Here is a 13,712-nt window from a genome sequence, read left to right on the forward strand (position 1 = left end):
ACGTGCCGCCCATTGGCTGATCACGTGCCGAGCACACGCAGATCACGTGCTGGGCACGCACTGATCACTCTTACCTCCCGTCCTTGCGAGCAAGAAGGGTCGCAGACTGCTGGGTAGTCAGAGGTGTTTTATTGGCCAAAGTTTCAAAGTTTTACCTGCGCAGGGGCGAACTCTCGGGGTGCCTCCAGAGGCACACGAGTGCCAGAATGGCTGCAAATGAGAGTCGCGCCAAGCGCTCACAGATTAGGGCTCTTATAGGGGCGGGCAAGCAAGCAAGCAGGTTCACAGAAGCAAGGGTGGCGGTTAGCAATTGGCTCGGGGCTATGTCAGGGCTCCTGGTCTTTCCAACGAGTGGACCGTGGAGCTCGTGAGCAGCTCGAGCTCTTACTGATGATTGGATCGTAGAGCTCAGGCCATGTCTTGAGGTAAAAATGTTCCCCTAACGGGTGTCCGAGAGATTACTGCAAGGCCTTGGCTAAACTCCCTGAAACATCTGCCCACGGCCAGGGGTGGTTTTCTGCCTAAGTCTAAAAATAAACATCTAGTTTAAGCAAACATCTCGGCTCTTCTCCTCACCCCCTAACATTCCCCCATCTCCTTGGGTAGCAGGTCAAACCCTTGACTCATTCTCATCAGACGGGAGGATTGTATAGGGTTGAGAGAGTACCATTAGTTTTACTACTTCTATTCTTTCTTTGATGAAGGCTAATAATTTGTTTCATATTATAGGTCCTATGGTTAGTGCTAATATAAGAATCAACACGGGGCCCGCTATAGCAGATATTAATGTGGTTAGCCATGGTGAGGTTTTAAACAGGGATGCATACCAACTGGGGTTTTCTTCTTCTTGTTCTCTATCTTTTAATCTTTTGGTGAGGATTTTGATATTTTCTCGAATTACTCCAGAATGGTTGGCATAAAAACAGCATTCTTCTCCTAGGGCAGCGCATAGCCCTCCTTGCTGTAGGAGAAGAAGGTCTAAGCCTCTTCTATTCTGCAAGGCCACTTCAGCCAGGGAATCTACTTGGCGTGCAAGATAAATCACCTGATCTTGGGTTCAAGATTGTTACCGTGACGGGCTTGCACCTATCTTGGGCACAGCGGGGGTCCTCCTTCCCTGCTGGCGGGTTGGACTTGTCCCTGGTGAGACTGATAAAGGTGTCTGTCTCTATCTTCGGTGTCCACGAGGGGGGTGCCACAATTGTCTCGCAGCCCCAACTTTTGCAATAGTAATCCCCAGCCCCTCCACAGAGATCTTGGAGGCCTTTCATTTCATATCCTGTTCTATGTGGGCACGCAGAGAGGTCTGTATGGAACAGATCTCGGTTTAAATTTTCATTATTGTTACAATTTGATCCCTCCTCCCCCGCAGCTCCCCGTAAGGTTTGGGCTCTGTTTGGGTCATCAGCATGGAGCCCATTCCCATCGCAAAGTCTGTGTCCAAACCATTGAGAGAGATCGGGCTGGAGGCTTACTCTGCCACTGCTTCCCGTGTTGTTTGTGGCAGTTACTTCACTGGCAGAGAACCTGATTAGAACCCATTGATGGGCGACCCCTTTTGCGAGTGTGACCCAACAGGCGAGCCACACTCCTACGAGCGAGACAAAGTGAGTTTTAGGGGCTCGCCTGGGTCTTGCTGGACTCGCCATCTTTGAGATCCTTCTTCTGGTGCTTGGGCTGCCTTGGTGTGGATCCGATAGGTGGATCCAATATGGCTTTTCTGCTACCCGAACGGCAGTGGGGGTGCTTCACAGTACCTGGAGAGGTCCGATCCACCGAGGCTCTAAGCTTCCTCTCCTATGATTAAGAATCCATACCCACTGTCCAGGCTCCGGTGATTCTGGTGTCTTGCTCTTCCCTTCCTGGTGGTGGGCTTGCCGTAGAGCACGCACCTCGTTCCGAATCTTCTGCAGTGCTTGCAAGGGCCTCATTTAGTCCCCTCTTGCTCCTCTTCGGTGGAGTCTTTGGGATCTGAAGGCAACTCTGGCTGAGGAGCCAGGGAGAGCAGGTTGTCATCCTGGCCTGTCGCAGTCTCCCTGGCGGCCGTGTCAGCTAAGTGATTTCCTCTTATAACCGGGGAATCTCCTTTCTGGTGGCCCCTGCAGTGTACGATAGCAACTTTCTTGGGTAGCCATATGGCCTCTAGGAGGGTGAGGACCTCCTCACGGTTTTTAATGTCCTTGCCTCCTGCGGTCAGGAGGCCTCTTTCCTTGTAGATAGCTCCATGGACATGGGCGGTGGCGAATGCATAGCGGCTGTCAGTGTAGATATTGGCGACTTTCCCTTCAGCCAGCCGCAGGGCTTGGATCAGTCCTAGCAACTCTGCCCTCTGTGCTGATGTTCCTTTGGGCAGTGCCTTGTGCCACAGCACCTTATCTTCCGTGGTTACTGCCGCCCCTGCATACCGCTGTCCATCTTTGATAAAACTACTCCCATCAGTAAATAAGGTTAGATCTGCCCTTTCATGGGCCTGGTCCCGCAGGTCTGGGCGGGCCCCGGTTACTGTATCAAGGACCTGGGTGCAGTTATGGACAATTTCTGCATCTGGTATCCGTAGCAGGGTGGCCGGGTTCAAGGCAGTAGTCTTGAGGAACTGCACTGCTGGAGGATTTAACAGCTGTGCCTGATCCTGTGTCAGCCGTGCATTAGATAACCACCTGTCTGGGGGTGACCGTAGGACTTGTTCTATATAATGTTCACTAATGACTTGTATGTCCTGCCCCAGAGTTAGCTTGCTCGCTTCCTTGACTAGCAGCGATGTTGCTGCCATGGCCCTCAGGCAGGCCGGCCGGCCACCCGGAAGCGACTGGCTTGAGCTTCTTGGATAGAGAGGCTACGGGTCTCTTCCATGGCCCTAATGTCTGGCTTAATTCACCTAGGGCCGCTCCTCCTTTTTCTGCTACAAACAATTGGAAAGGCTTAGTCAAATCTGGCAGGGCTAGAGCTGGGGCAGCTACTAAAGCTTCTTTTAAGGCCTGAAAGGCTTGTCTCTCCTTTTCAGGCCATGTGAATGAGTCCTCTTTGCCCCTGGTTAGCTCATGCAAGGGCCTCGCTATTTCCGCAAAGCCTAATATCCACAGCCTGCAGTATCCTACGGCCCCCAGAAATTCACGTAGCTGCCTTTTGGTGGCCGGCTCTGGAATTGGCAGAACCGCCTGAATCCGTTGGCTAGACAGAGTCCTTTGTCCCCCCTGCAAGTTGCACCCCAGGTAACTTACAGTTTGAGTCACCATTTGAGCTTTCTTGGCTGAGACCCGGTATCCCATCCTCTCAAGATCTCGCAGCAGGTCTAGGGTGGCTGTTTCACATTCCTCTTGTTCTTGAGCTGCTACTAGAATGTCATCTACATACTGGAGGAGAACTATGGTGGGGTGAGGTTTCCGGAACTCCTGGAGGTCTTTGCTGAGGGCCTCATTAAAAGTTGTAGGTGAGTTTTTATACCCCTGGGGCAGTCTGGTCCATGTGAACTGCCCTACTAGTCCATTTTCGGGGTCATTCCATTCAAAGGCAACAATCTCCTGGCTCTGGGGGGCCAGGGGTATACAAAAGAAGGCATCTTTCAGATGCAGAACAGAGTAATAGGTATGAGTTGGGGGCAACGAGCTTAGCGACGTATACGGGTTGGGTACAGTAGGGTGTATTGTCTCGACTCGGGCATTTACCTCCCGCAAGTCCTGCACCGGACGGTAGTCCTGGGTTCCAGGCTTCTGGACAGGCAACGAAGGGGTATTCCATGCGGATTGACACTCTCTTAGAATGCCTGCCTCTAGCAGGCGCCGCAAGTGTCTCGCAATCCCTTGCCTGGCCCGCGCTGGAACCGGGTACTGCCTTATTCTGACTGGGCTTGCTGTACTGGCCAGCTGGACCAGCACTGGTGGCTGGTGGACGGCCAGTCCAGGCAGGTTAGTCTCTGCCCACACCCCTGGTACCTTTGTCTGCAGTGCTTCGGAGACTCCAGCGTCTCCCTCGCCCCTCTTGCGGGAGTGCAGCCAGCAGGTACTCCTCGGAGAGGGGGACTGTAACCTCCACGCTGGCTCCTGCCGTGGAGTCTTCCTGCTGCCTGAAGGTTATAGTAGCTTGGAGCTTCTGCAACAGGTCTCTTCCGAGCAGCGGGCATGGACAGTCTGGGTAACTCTTAATTTGGGGCAGTCTTGCTTCCAGTGTCCTTTCTCTCTGCAATATGAACACTGGTCCTTCCCCAGTCGGGGCCTCGGCCTCCTCTGCTGTTGCTGTTTATTATCTCCTTTTCCCTTCTGTGGTACCTGCTGCGCAGCGAGGAGAATTTTGGCCACTTCTTTTGCTCTCCCTACTTCTGGATCATCCCTGTTTATGTACACCTTCTGTGCTATTTCCAGGAGCTTGCTTATATTCTCTCCCTCAAACGCCTCGAGCTTTTGTCATTTCTTTCTAATGCCTGAGGCTGCTTGGGTTACAAAGGCTATGTGAATTAGTCTTCTATTTTCTGGCGCCTCTGGATCTAATGGGGTATATACCCTGTATGCCTCCATCAGCCATTCTAGGAAGGCTCCGGGTGATTCATCCCGCCCCTGAACAACCTCACTTACCTTACTGAAACTCGCGGGCTTTCTTGCTGCTGCCTTAAGACCCCTCAGTAGAGCCCGGCGATACTGGAGGAGCGCTTCCCTTGCGCTGATCACGTGCCGCCCATTAGCTGATCACGAGCCACGCATGCGCTGATCACGCGCCGAGCACGCGCTGATCACGTGCCAAGCATGCGCAAAGCACGCGCTGATCACTGGCGGAGCATGCGCCGATCACGTGCCGAGCATGCGCTGGTCACGTGCGGAGCATGCGCTGATCACGTGCGGAGCACGCGCCGATCACGTGCCGAGCATGCGCCGATCAGGCACTGATCACGTGCGGGGGCACGCGCTGATCACGCGCTGATCACGTGCGGAGCATGCGCTGATCACGTGCCGAGCACGCGCCGATCACGTGCCCAGCACGCGCCAATCACGTGCGGGGGCACGCGCTGATCACGTGCCCAGCACGCGCCGATCACGTGCCGCCCATTAGCTGATCACGTGCCGCCAATTAGCTGATCACGTGCCAGGCACGTGCTGGTCACGCTCTGGTCACGTGCCGCCCATCGGCTGATCGCGTGCCGGGCACACGCAGATCACGTGCTGGGCACGCACTGATCACTCTTACCTCCCGTCCTTGCGAGCAAGAAGGGTCGCAGACTGCTGGGTAGTCAGAGGTGTTTTATTGGCCAAAGTTTCAAAGTTTTACCTGCGCAGGGGCGAACTCTCGGGGTGCCTCCAGGGGCACACGAGTGCCAGAATGGCTGCAAATGAGAGTCGCGCCAAGCGCTCACAGATTAGGGCTCTTATAGGGACGGGCAAGCAGCAAGCAGGTTCACAGAAGCAAGGGTGGCGGTTAGCAATTGGCTCGGGGCTATGTCAGGGCTCCTGGTCTTTCCAACGAGTGGACCGTGGAGCTCGTGAGCAGCTCGAGCTCTTACTGATGATTGGATCGTAGAGCTCAGGCCATGTCTTGAGGTAAAAATGTTCCCCTAACGGGTGTCCGAGAGATTACTGCAAGGCCTTGGCTAAACTCCCTGAAACATCTGCCCACGGCCAGGGGTGGTTTTCTGCCTAAGTCTAAAAATAAACATCTAGTTTAAGCAAACATCTCGGCTCTTCTCCTCACCCCCTAACATTCCCCCATCTCCTTGGGTAGCAGGTCAAACCCTTGACTCAGTCTCATCAGACGGGAGGATTGTATAGGGTTGAGAGAGTACCATTAGTTTTACTACTTCTATTCTTTCTTTGATGAAGGCTAATAATTTGTTTCATATTATAGGTCCTATGGTTAGTGCTAATATAAGAATCAACACGGGGCCCGCTATAGCAGATATTAATGTGGTTAGCCATGGTGAGGTTTTAAACAGGGATGCATACCAACTGGGGTTTTCTTCTTCTTGTTCTCTATCTTTTAATCTTTTGGTGAGGATTTTGATATTTTCTCGAATTACTCCAGAATGGTTGGCATAAAAACAGCATTCTTCTCCTAGGGCAGCGCATAGCCCTCCTTGCTGTAGGAGAAGAAGGTCTAAGCCTCTTCTATTCTGCAAGGCCACTTCAGCCAGGGAATCTACTTGGCGTGCAAGATAAATCACCTGATCTTGGGTTCAAGATTGTTACCGTGACGGGCTTGCACCTATCTTGGGCACAGCGGGGGTCCTCCTTCCCTGCTGGCGGGTTGGACTTGTCCCTGGTGAGACTGATAAAGGTGTCTGTCTCTATCTTCGGTGTCCACGAGGGGGGGTGCCACAATTGTCTCGCAGCCCCAACTTTTGCAATAGTAATCCCCAGCCCCTCCACAGAGATCTTGGAGGTCTTTCATTTCATGTCCTGTTCTATGTGGGCACGCAGAGAGGTCTGTATGGAACAGATCTCGGTTTAAATTTTCATTATCGTTACAATTTGATCCCTCCTCCCCCCGCAGCTCCCCGTAAGGTTTGGGCTCTGTTTGGGTCATCAGCATGGAGCCCATTCCCATCGCAAAGTCTGTGTCCAAACCATTGAGAGAGATCGGGCTGGAGGCTTACTCTGCCACTGCTTCCCGTGTTGTTTGTGGCAGTTACTTCACTGTCAGAGAACCTGATTAGAACCCATTGATGGGCGACCCCTTTTGCGAGTGTGACCCAACAGGCGAGCCACACTCCTACGAGCGAGACAAAGTGAGTTTTAGGGGCTCGCCTGGGTCTTGCTGGACTCGCCATCTTTGAGATCCTTCTTCTGGTGCTTGGGCTGCCTTGGTGTGGGATAGGTGGATCCAATATGGCTTTTCTGCTACCCGAACGGCAGTGGGGGTGCTTCACAGTACCTGGAGAGGTCCGATCCACCGAGGCTCTAAGCTTCCTCTCCTATGATTAAGAATCCATACCCACTGTCCAGGCTCCGGTGATTCTGGTGTCTTGCTCTTCCCTTCCTGGTGGTGGGCTTGCCGTAGAGCACGCACCTCGTTCCGAATCTTCTGCAGTGCTTGCAAGGGCCTCATTTAGTCCCCTCTTGCTCCTCTTCGGTGGAGTCTTTGGGATCTGAAGGCAACTCTGGCTGAGGAACCAGGGAGAGCAGGTTGTCATCCTGGCCTGTCGCAGTCTCCCTGGCGGCCGTGTCAGCTAAGTGATTTCCTCTTATAACCGGGGAAGCTCCTTTCTGGTGGCCCCTGCAGTGTACGATAGCAACTTTCTTGGGTAGCCATATGGCCTCTAGGAGGGTGAGGACCTCCTCACGGTTTTTAATGTCCTTGCCTCCTGCGGTCAGGAGGCCTCTTTCCTTGTAGATAGCTCCATGGACATGGGCGGTGGCGAATGCATAGCGGCTGTCAGTGTAGATATTGGCGACTTTCCCTTCAGCCAGCCACAGGGCTTGGGTCAGTCCTAGCAACTCTGCCCTCTGTGCTGATGTTCCTTTGGGCAGTGCCTTGTGCCACAGCACCTTATCTTCCGTGGTTACTGCCGCCCCTGCATACCGCTGTCCATCTTTGATAAAACTACTCCCATCAGTAAATAAGGTTAGATCTGCCCTTTCATGGGCCTGGTCCCGCAAGTCTGGGCGGGCCCCGGTTACTGTATCAAGGACCTGGGTGCAGTTATGGACAATTTCTGCATCTGGTATCCGTAGCAGGGTGGCCGGGTTCAAGGCAGTAGTCTTGAGGAACTGCACTGCTGGAGGATTTAACAGCTGTGCCTGATCCTGTGTCAGCCGTGCATTAGATAACCACCTGTCTGGGGGTGACCGTAGGACTTGTTCTATATAATGTTCACTAATGACTTGTATGTCCTGCCCCAGAGTTAGCTTGCTCGCTTCCTTGACTAGCAGCGATGTTGCTGCCATGGCCCTCAGGCAGGCCGGCCGGCCACCCGGAAGCAACTGGCTTGAGCTTCTTGGATAGAGAGGCTACGGGTCTCTTCCATGGCCCTAATGTCTGGCTTAATACACCTAGGGCCGCTCCTCCTTTTTCTGCTACAAACAATTGGAAAGGATTAGTCAAATCTGGCAGGGCTAGAGCTGGGGCAGCTACTAAAGCTTCTTTTAAGGCCTGAAAGGCTTGTCTCTCCTTTTCAGGCCATGTGAATGAGTCCTCTTTGCCCCTGGTTAGCTCATACAAGGGCCTCGCTATTTCTGCAAAGCCTAATATCCACAGCCTGCAGTATCCTACGGCCCCCAGAAATTCACGTAGCTGCCTTTTGGTGACCGGCTCTGGAATTGGCAGAACCGCCTGAATCCGTTGGCTAGACAGAGTCCTTTGTCCCCCCTGCAAGTTGCACCCCAGGTAACTTACAGTTTGAGTCACCATTTGAGCTTTCTTGGCTGAGACCCGGTATCCCATCCTCTCAAGATCTCGCAGCAGGTCTAGGGTGGCTGTTTCACATTCCTCTTGTTCTTGAGCTGCTATTAGAATGTCATCTACATACTGGAGGAGAACTATGGTGGGGTGAGGTTTCCGGAACTCCTGGAGGTCTTTGCTGAGGGCCTCATGAAAAGTTGTAGGTGAGTTTTTATACCCCTGGGGCAGTCTGGTCCATGTGAACTGCCCTACTAGTCCATTTTCGGGGTCATTCCATTCAAAGGCAACAATCTCCTGGCTCTGGGGGGCCAGGGGTATACAAAAGAAGGCATCTTTCAGATGCAGAACAGAGTAATAGGTATGAGTTGGGGGCAACGAGCTTAGCGACGTATACGGGTTGGGTACAGTAGGGTGTATTGTCTCGACTCGGGCATTTACCTCCCGCAAGTCCTGCACCGGACGGTAGTCCTGGGTTCCAGGCTTCTGGACAGGCAACGAAGGGGGAATTCCATGCGGATTGACACTCTCTTAGAATGCCTGCCTCTAGCAGGCGCCGCAAGTGTCTCGCAATCCCTTGCCTGGCCCGCGCTGGAACCGGGTACTGCCTTATTCTGACTGGGCTTGCTGTACTGGACAGCTGGACCAGCACTGGTGGCTGGTGGACGGCCAGTCCAGGCAGGTTAGTCTCTGCCCACACCCCTGGTACCTTTGTCTGCAGTGCTTCGGAGACTCCAGCGTCTCCTCGCCCCTCTTCCGGGAGTGCAGCCAGCAGGTACTCCTCGGAGAGGGGGACTGTAACCTCCACGCTGGCTCCTGCCGTGGAGTCTTCCTGCTGCCTGAAGGTTATAGTAGCTTGGAGCTTCTGCAACAGGTCTCTTCCGAGCAGCGGGCATGGACAGTCTGGGATAACTCTTAATTTGGGGCAGTCTTGCTTCCAGTGTCCTTTCTCTCTGCAATATGAACACTGGTCCTTCCCCAGTCGGGGCCTCGGCCTCCTCTGCTGTTGCTGTTTATTATCTCCTTTTCCCTTCTGTGGTACCTGCTGCGCAGCGAGGAGAATTTTGGCCACTTCTTTTGCTCTCCCTACTTCTGGATCATCCCTGTTTATGTACACCTTCTGTGCTATTTCCAGGAGCTTGCTTATATTCTCTCCCTCAAACGCCTCGAGCTTTTGTCATTTCTTTCTAATGCCTGAGGCTGCTTGGGTTACAAAGGCTATGTGAATTAGTCTTCTATTTTCTGGCGCCTCTGGATCTAATGGGGTATATACCCTGTATGCCTCCATCAGCCATTCTAGGAAGGCTCGGGGTGATTCATCCCGCCCCTGAACAACCTCACTTACCTTACTGAAACTCGCGGGCTTTCTTGCTGCTGCCTTAAGACCCCTCAGTAGAGCCCGGCGATACTGGAGGAGCGCTTCCCTTGCGCTGATCACGTGCCGCCCATTAGCTGATCACGAGCCACGCATGCGCTGATCACGCGCCGAGCACGCGCTGATCACGTGCCAAGCATGCGCAAAGCACGCGCTGATCACTGGCGGAGCATGCGCCGATCACGTGCCGAGCATGCGCTGGTCACGTGCGGAGCATGCGCTGATCACGTGCGGAGCACGCGCCGATCACGTGCCGAGCATGCGCCGATCAGGCACTGATCACGTACGGGGGCACGCGCTGATCACGCGCTGATCACGTGCGGAGCATGCGCTGATCACGTGCCGAGCACACGCCGATCACGTGCCCAGCACGCGCCAATCACGTGCGGGGGCACGCGCTGATCACGTGCTGATCACGTGCGGAGCACGCGCTGATCACGTGCCCAGCACGCGCCGATCACGTGCCGCCCATTAGCTGATCACGTGCCGAGCACGCGCTGATCACGCCCTATCACGTGCCGAGCACGCGCTCACTGCCGCCCATTAGCTGATCACGTGCCGCCAATTAGCTGATCACGTGCCGGGCACCTGCTGGTCACGCTCTGGTCACGTGCCGCCCATTGGCTGATCACGTGCCGAGCACACGCAGATCACGTGCTGGGCACGCACTGATCACTCTTACCTCCCGTCCTTGCGAGCAAGAAGGGTCGCAGACTGCTGGGTAGTCAGAGGTGTTTTATTGGCCAAAGTTTCAAAGTTTTACCTGCGCAGGGGCGAACTCTCGGGGTGCCTCCAGAGGCACACGAGTGCCAGAATGGCTGCAAATGAGAGTCGCGCCAAGCGCTCACAGATTAGGGCTCTTATAGGGGCGGGCAAGCAAGCAAGCAGGTTCACAGAAGCAAGGGTGGCGGTTAGCAATTGGCTCGGGGCTATGTCAGGGCTCCTGGTCTTTCCAACGAGTGGACCGTGGAGCTCGTGAGCAGCTCGAGCTCTTACTGATGATTGGATCGTAGAGCTCAGGCCATGTCTTGAGGTAAAAATGTTCCCCTAACGGGTGTCCGAGAGATTACTGCAAGGCCTTGGCTAAACTCCCTGAAACATCTGCCCACGGCCAGGGGTGGTTTTCTGCCTAAGTCTAAAAATAAACATCTAGTTTAAGCAAACATCTCGGCTCTTCTCCTCACCCCCTAACATTCCCCCATCTCCTTGGGTAGCAGGTCAAACCCTTGACTCATTCTCATCAGACGGGAGGATTGTATAGGGTTGAGAGAGTACCATTAGTTTTACTACTTCTATTCTTTCTTTGATGAAGGCTAATAATTTGTTTCATATTATAGGTCCTATGGTTAGTGCTAATATAAGAATCAACACGGGGCCCGCTATAGCAGATATTAATGTGGTTAGCCATGGTGAGGTTTTAAACAGGGATGCATACCAACTGGGGTTTTCTTCTTCTTGTTCTCTATCTTTTAATCTTTTGGTGAGGATTTTGATATTTTCTCGAATTACTCCAGAATGGTTGGCATAAAAACAGCATTCTTCTCCTAGGGCAGCGCATAGCCCTCCTTGCTGTAGGAGAAGAAGGTCTAAGCCTCTTCTATTCTGCAAGGCCACTTCAGCCAGGTTCAGATAAATCACCTGATCTTGGGTTCAAGATTGTTACCGTGCCGGGGCTGCACCTATCTTGGGCACAGCGGGGGTCCTCCTTCCCTGCTGGCGGGTTGGACTTGTCCCTGGTGAGACTGATGAAGGTGTCTGTCTCTATCTTCGGTGTCCACGAGGGGGGTGCCACAATTGTCTCGCAGCCCCAACTTTTGCAATAGTAATCCCCAGCCCCTCCACAGAGATCTTGGAGGCCTTTCATTTCATATCCTGTTCTATGTGGGCACGCAGAGAGGTCTGTATGGAACAGATCTCGGTTTAAATTTTCATTATTGTTACAATTTGATCCCTCCTCCTCCGCAGCTCCCCGTAAGGTTTGGGCTCTGTTTGGGTCATCAGCATGGAGCCCATTCCCATCGCAAAGTCTGTGTCCAAACCATTGAGAGAGATCGGGCTGGAGGCTTACTCTGCCACTGCTTCCCGTGTTGTTTGTGGCAGTTACTTCACTGTCAGAGAACCTGATTAGAACCCATTGATGGGCGACCCCTTTTGCGAGTGTGACCCAACAGGCGAGCCACACTCCTACGAGCGAGACAAAGTGAGTTTTAGGGGCTCGCCTGGGTCTTGCTGGACTCGCCATCTTTGAGATCCTTCTTCTGGTGCTGGGCTGCCATGGTGTGGATCCTATAGGTGGATCCAATATGGCTTTTCTGCTACCCGAACGGCAGTGGGGGTGCTTCACAGTACCTGGAGAGGTCCAATCCACCGAGGCTCTAAGCTTCCTCTCCTATGATTAAGAATCCATACCCACTGTCCAGGCTCCGGTGATTCTGGTGTCTTGCTCTTCCCTTCCTGGTGGTGGGCTTGCCGTAGAGCACGCACCTCGTTCCGAATCTTCTGCAGTGCTTGCAAGGGCCTCATTTAGTCCCCTCTTGCTCCTCTTCGGTGGAGTCTTTGGGATCTGAAGGTAACTCTGGCTGAGGAGCCAGGGAGAGCAGGTTGTCATCCTGGCCTGTCGCAGTCTCCCTGGCGGCCGTGTCAGCTAAGTGATTTCCTCTTATAACCGGGGAATCTCCTTTCTGGTGGCCCCTGCAGTGTACGATAGCAACTTTCTTGGGTAGCCATATGGCCTCTAGGAGGGTGAGGACCTCCTCACGGTTTTTAATGTCCTTGCCTCCTGCGGTCAGGAGGCCTCTTTCCTTGTAGATAGCTCCATGGACATGGGCGGTGGCGAATGCATAGCGGCTGTCAGTGTAGATATTGGCGACTTTCCCTTCAGCCAGCCGCAGGGCTTGGATCAGTCCTAGCAACTCTGCCCTCTGTGCTGATGTTCCTTTGGGCAGTGCCTTGTGCCACAGCACCTTATCTTCCGTGGTTACTGCCGCCCCTGCATACCGCTGTCCATCTTTGATAAAACTACTCCCATCAGTAAATAAGGTTAGATCTGCCCTTTCATGGGCCTGGTCCCGCAAGTCTGGGCGGGCCCCGGTTACTGTATCAAGGACCTGGGTGCAGTTATGGACAATTTCTGCATCTGGTATCCGTAGCAGGGTGGCCGGGTTCAAGGCAGTAGTCTTGAGGAACTGCACTGCTGGAGGATTTAACAGCTGTGCCTGATCCTGTGTCAGCCGTGCATTAGATAACCACCTGTCTGGGGGTGACCGTAGGACTTGTTCTATATAATGTTCACTAATGACTTGTATGTCCTGCCCCAGAGTTAGCTTGCTCGCTTCCTTGACTAGCAGCGATGTTGCTGCCATGGCCCTCAGGCAGGCCGGCCGGCCACCCGGAAGCAACTGGCTTGAGCTTCTTGGATAGAGAGGCTACGGGTCTCTTCCATGGCCCTAATGTCTGGCTTAATACACCTAGGGCCGCTCCTCCTTTTTCTGCTATAAACAATTGGAAAGGCTTAGTCAAATCTGGCAGGGCTAGAGCTGGGGCAGCTACTAAAGCTTCTTTTAAGGCCTGAAAGGCTTGTCTCTCCTTTTCAGGCCATGTGAATGAGTCCTCTTTGCCCCTGGTTAGCTCATGCAAGGGCCTCGCTATTTCCGCAAAGCCTAATATCCACAGCCTGCAGTATCCTACGGCCCCCAGAAATTCACGTAGCTGCCTTTTGGTGGCCGGCTCTGGAATTTGCAGAACCGCCTGAATCCGTTGGCTAGACAGAGTCCTTTGTCCCCCCTGCAAGTTGCACCCCAGGTAACTTACAGTTTGAGTCACCATTTGAGCTTTCTTGGCTGAGACCCGGTATCCCATCCTCTCAAGATCTCGCAGCAGGTCTAGAGTGGCTGTTTCACATTCCTCTTGTTCTTGAGCTGCTATTAGAATGTCATCTACATACTGGAGGAGAACTATGGTGGGGTGAGGTTTCCGGAACTCCTGGAGGTCTTTGCTGAGGGCCTCATTAAAAGTTGTAGGT

The sequence above is a fragment of the Artibeus jamaicensis genome, unplaced genomic scaffold (assembly GCF_021234435.1).
Source record: "Artibeus jamaicensis isolate MK-2021 breed Jamaican fruit bat unplaced genomic scaffold, CSHL_Jam_final scaffold_916, whole genome shotgun sequence".
Classification (NCBI taxonomy): domain Eukaryota; kingdom Metazoa; phylum Chordata; class Mammalia; order Chiroptera; family Phyllostomidae; genus Artibeus; species Artibeus jamaicensis.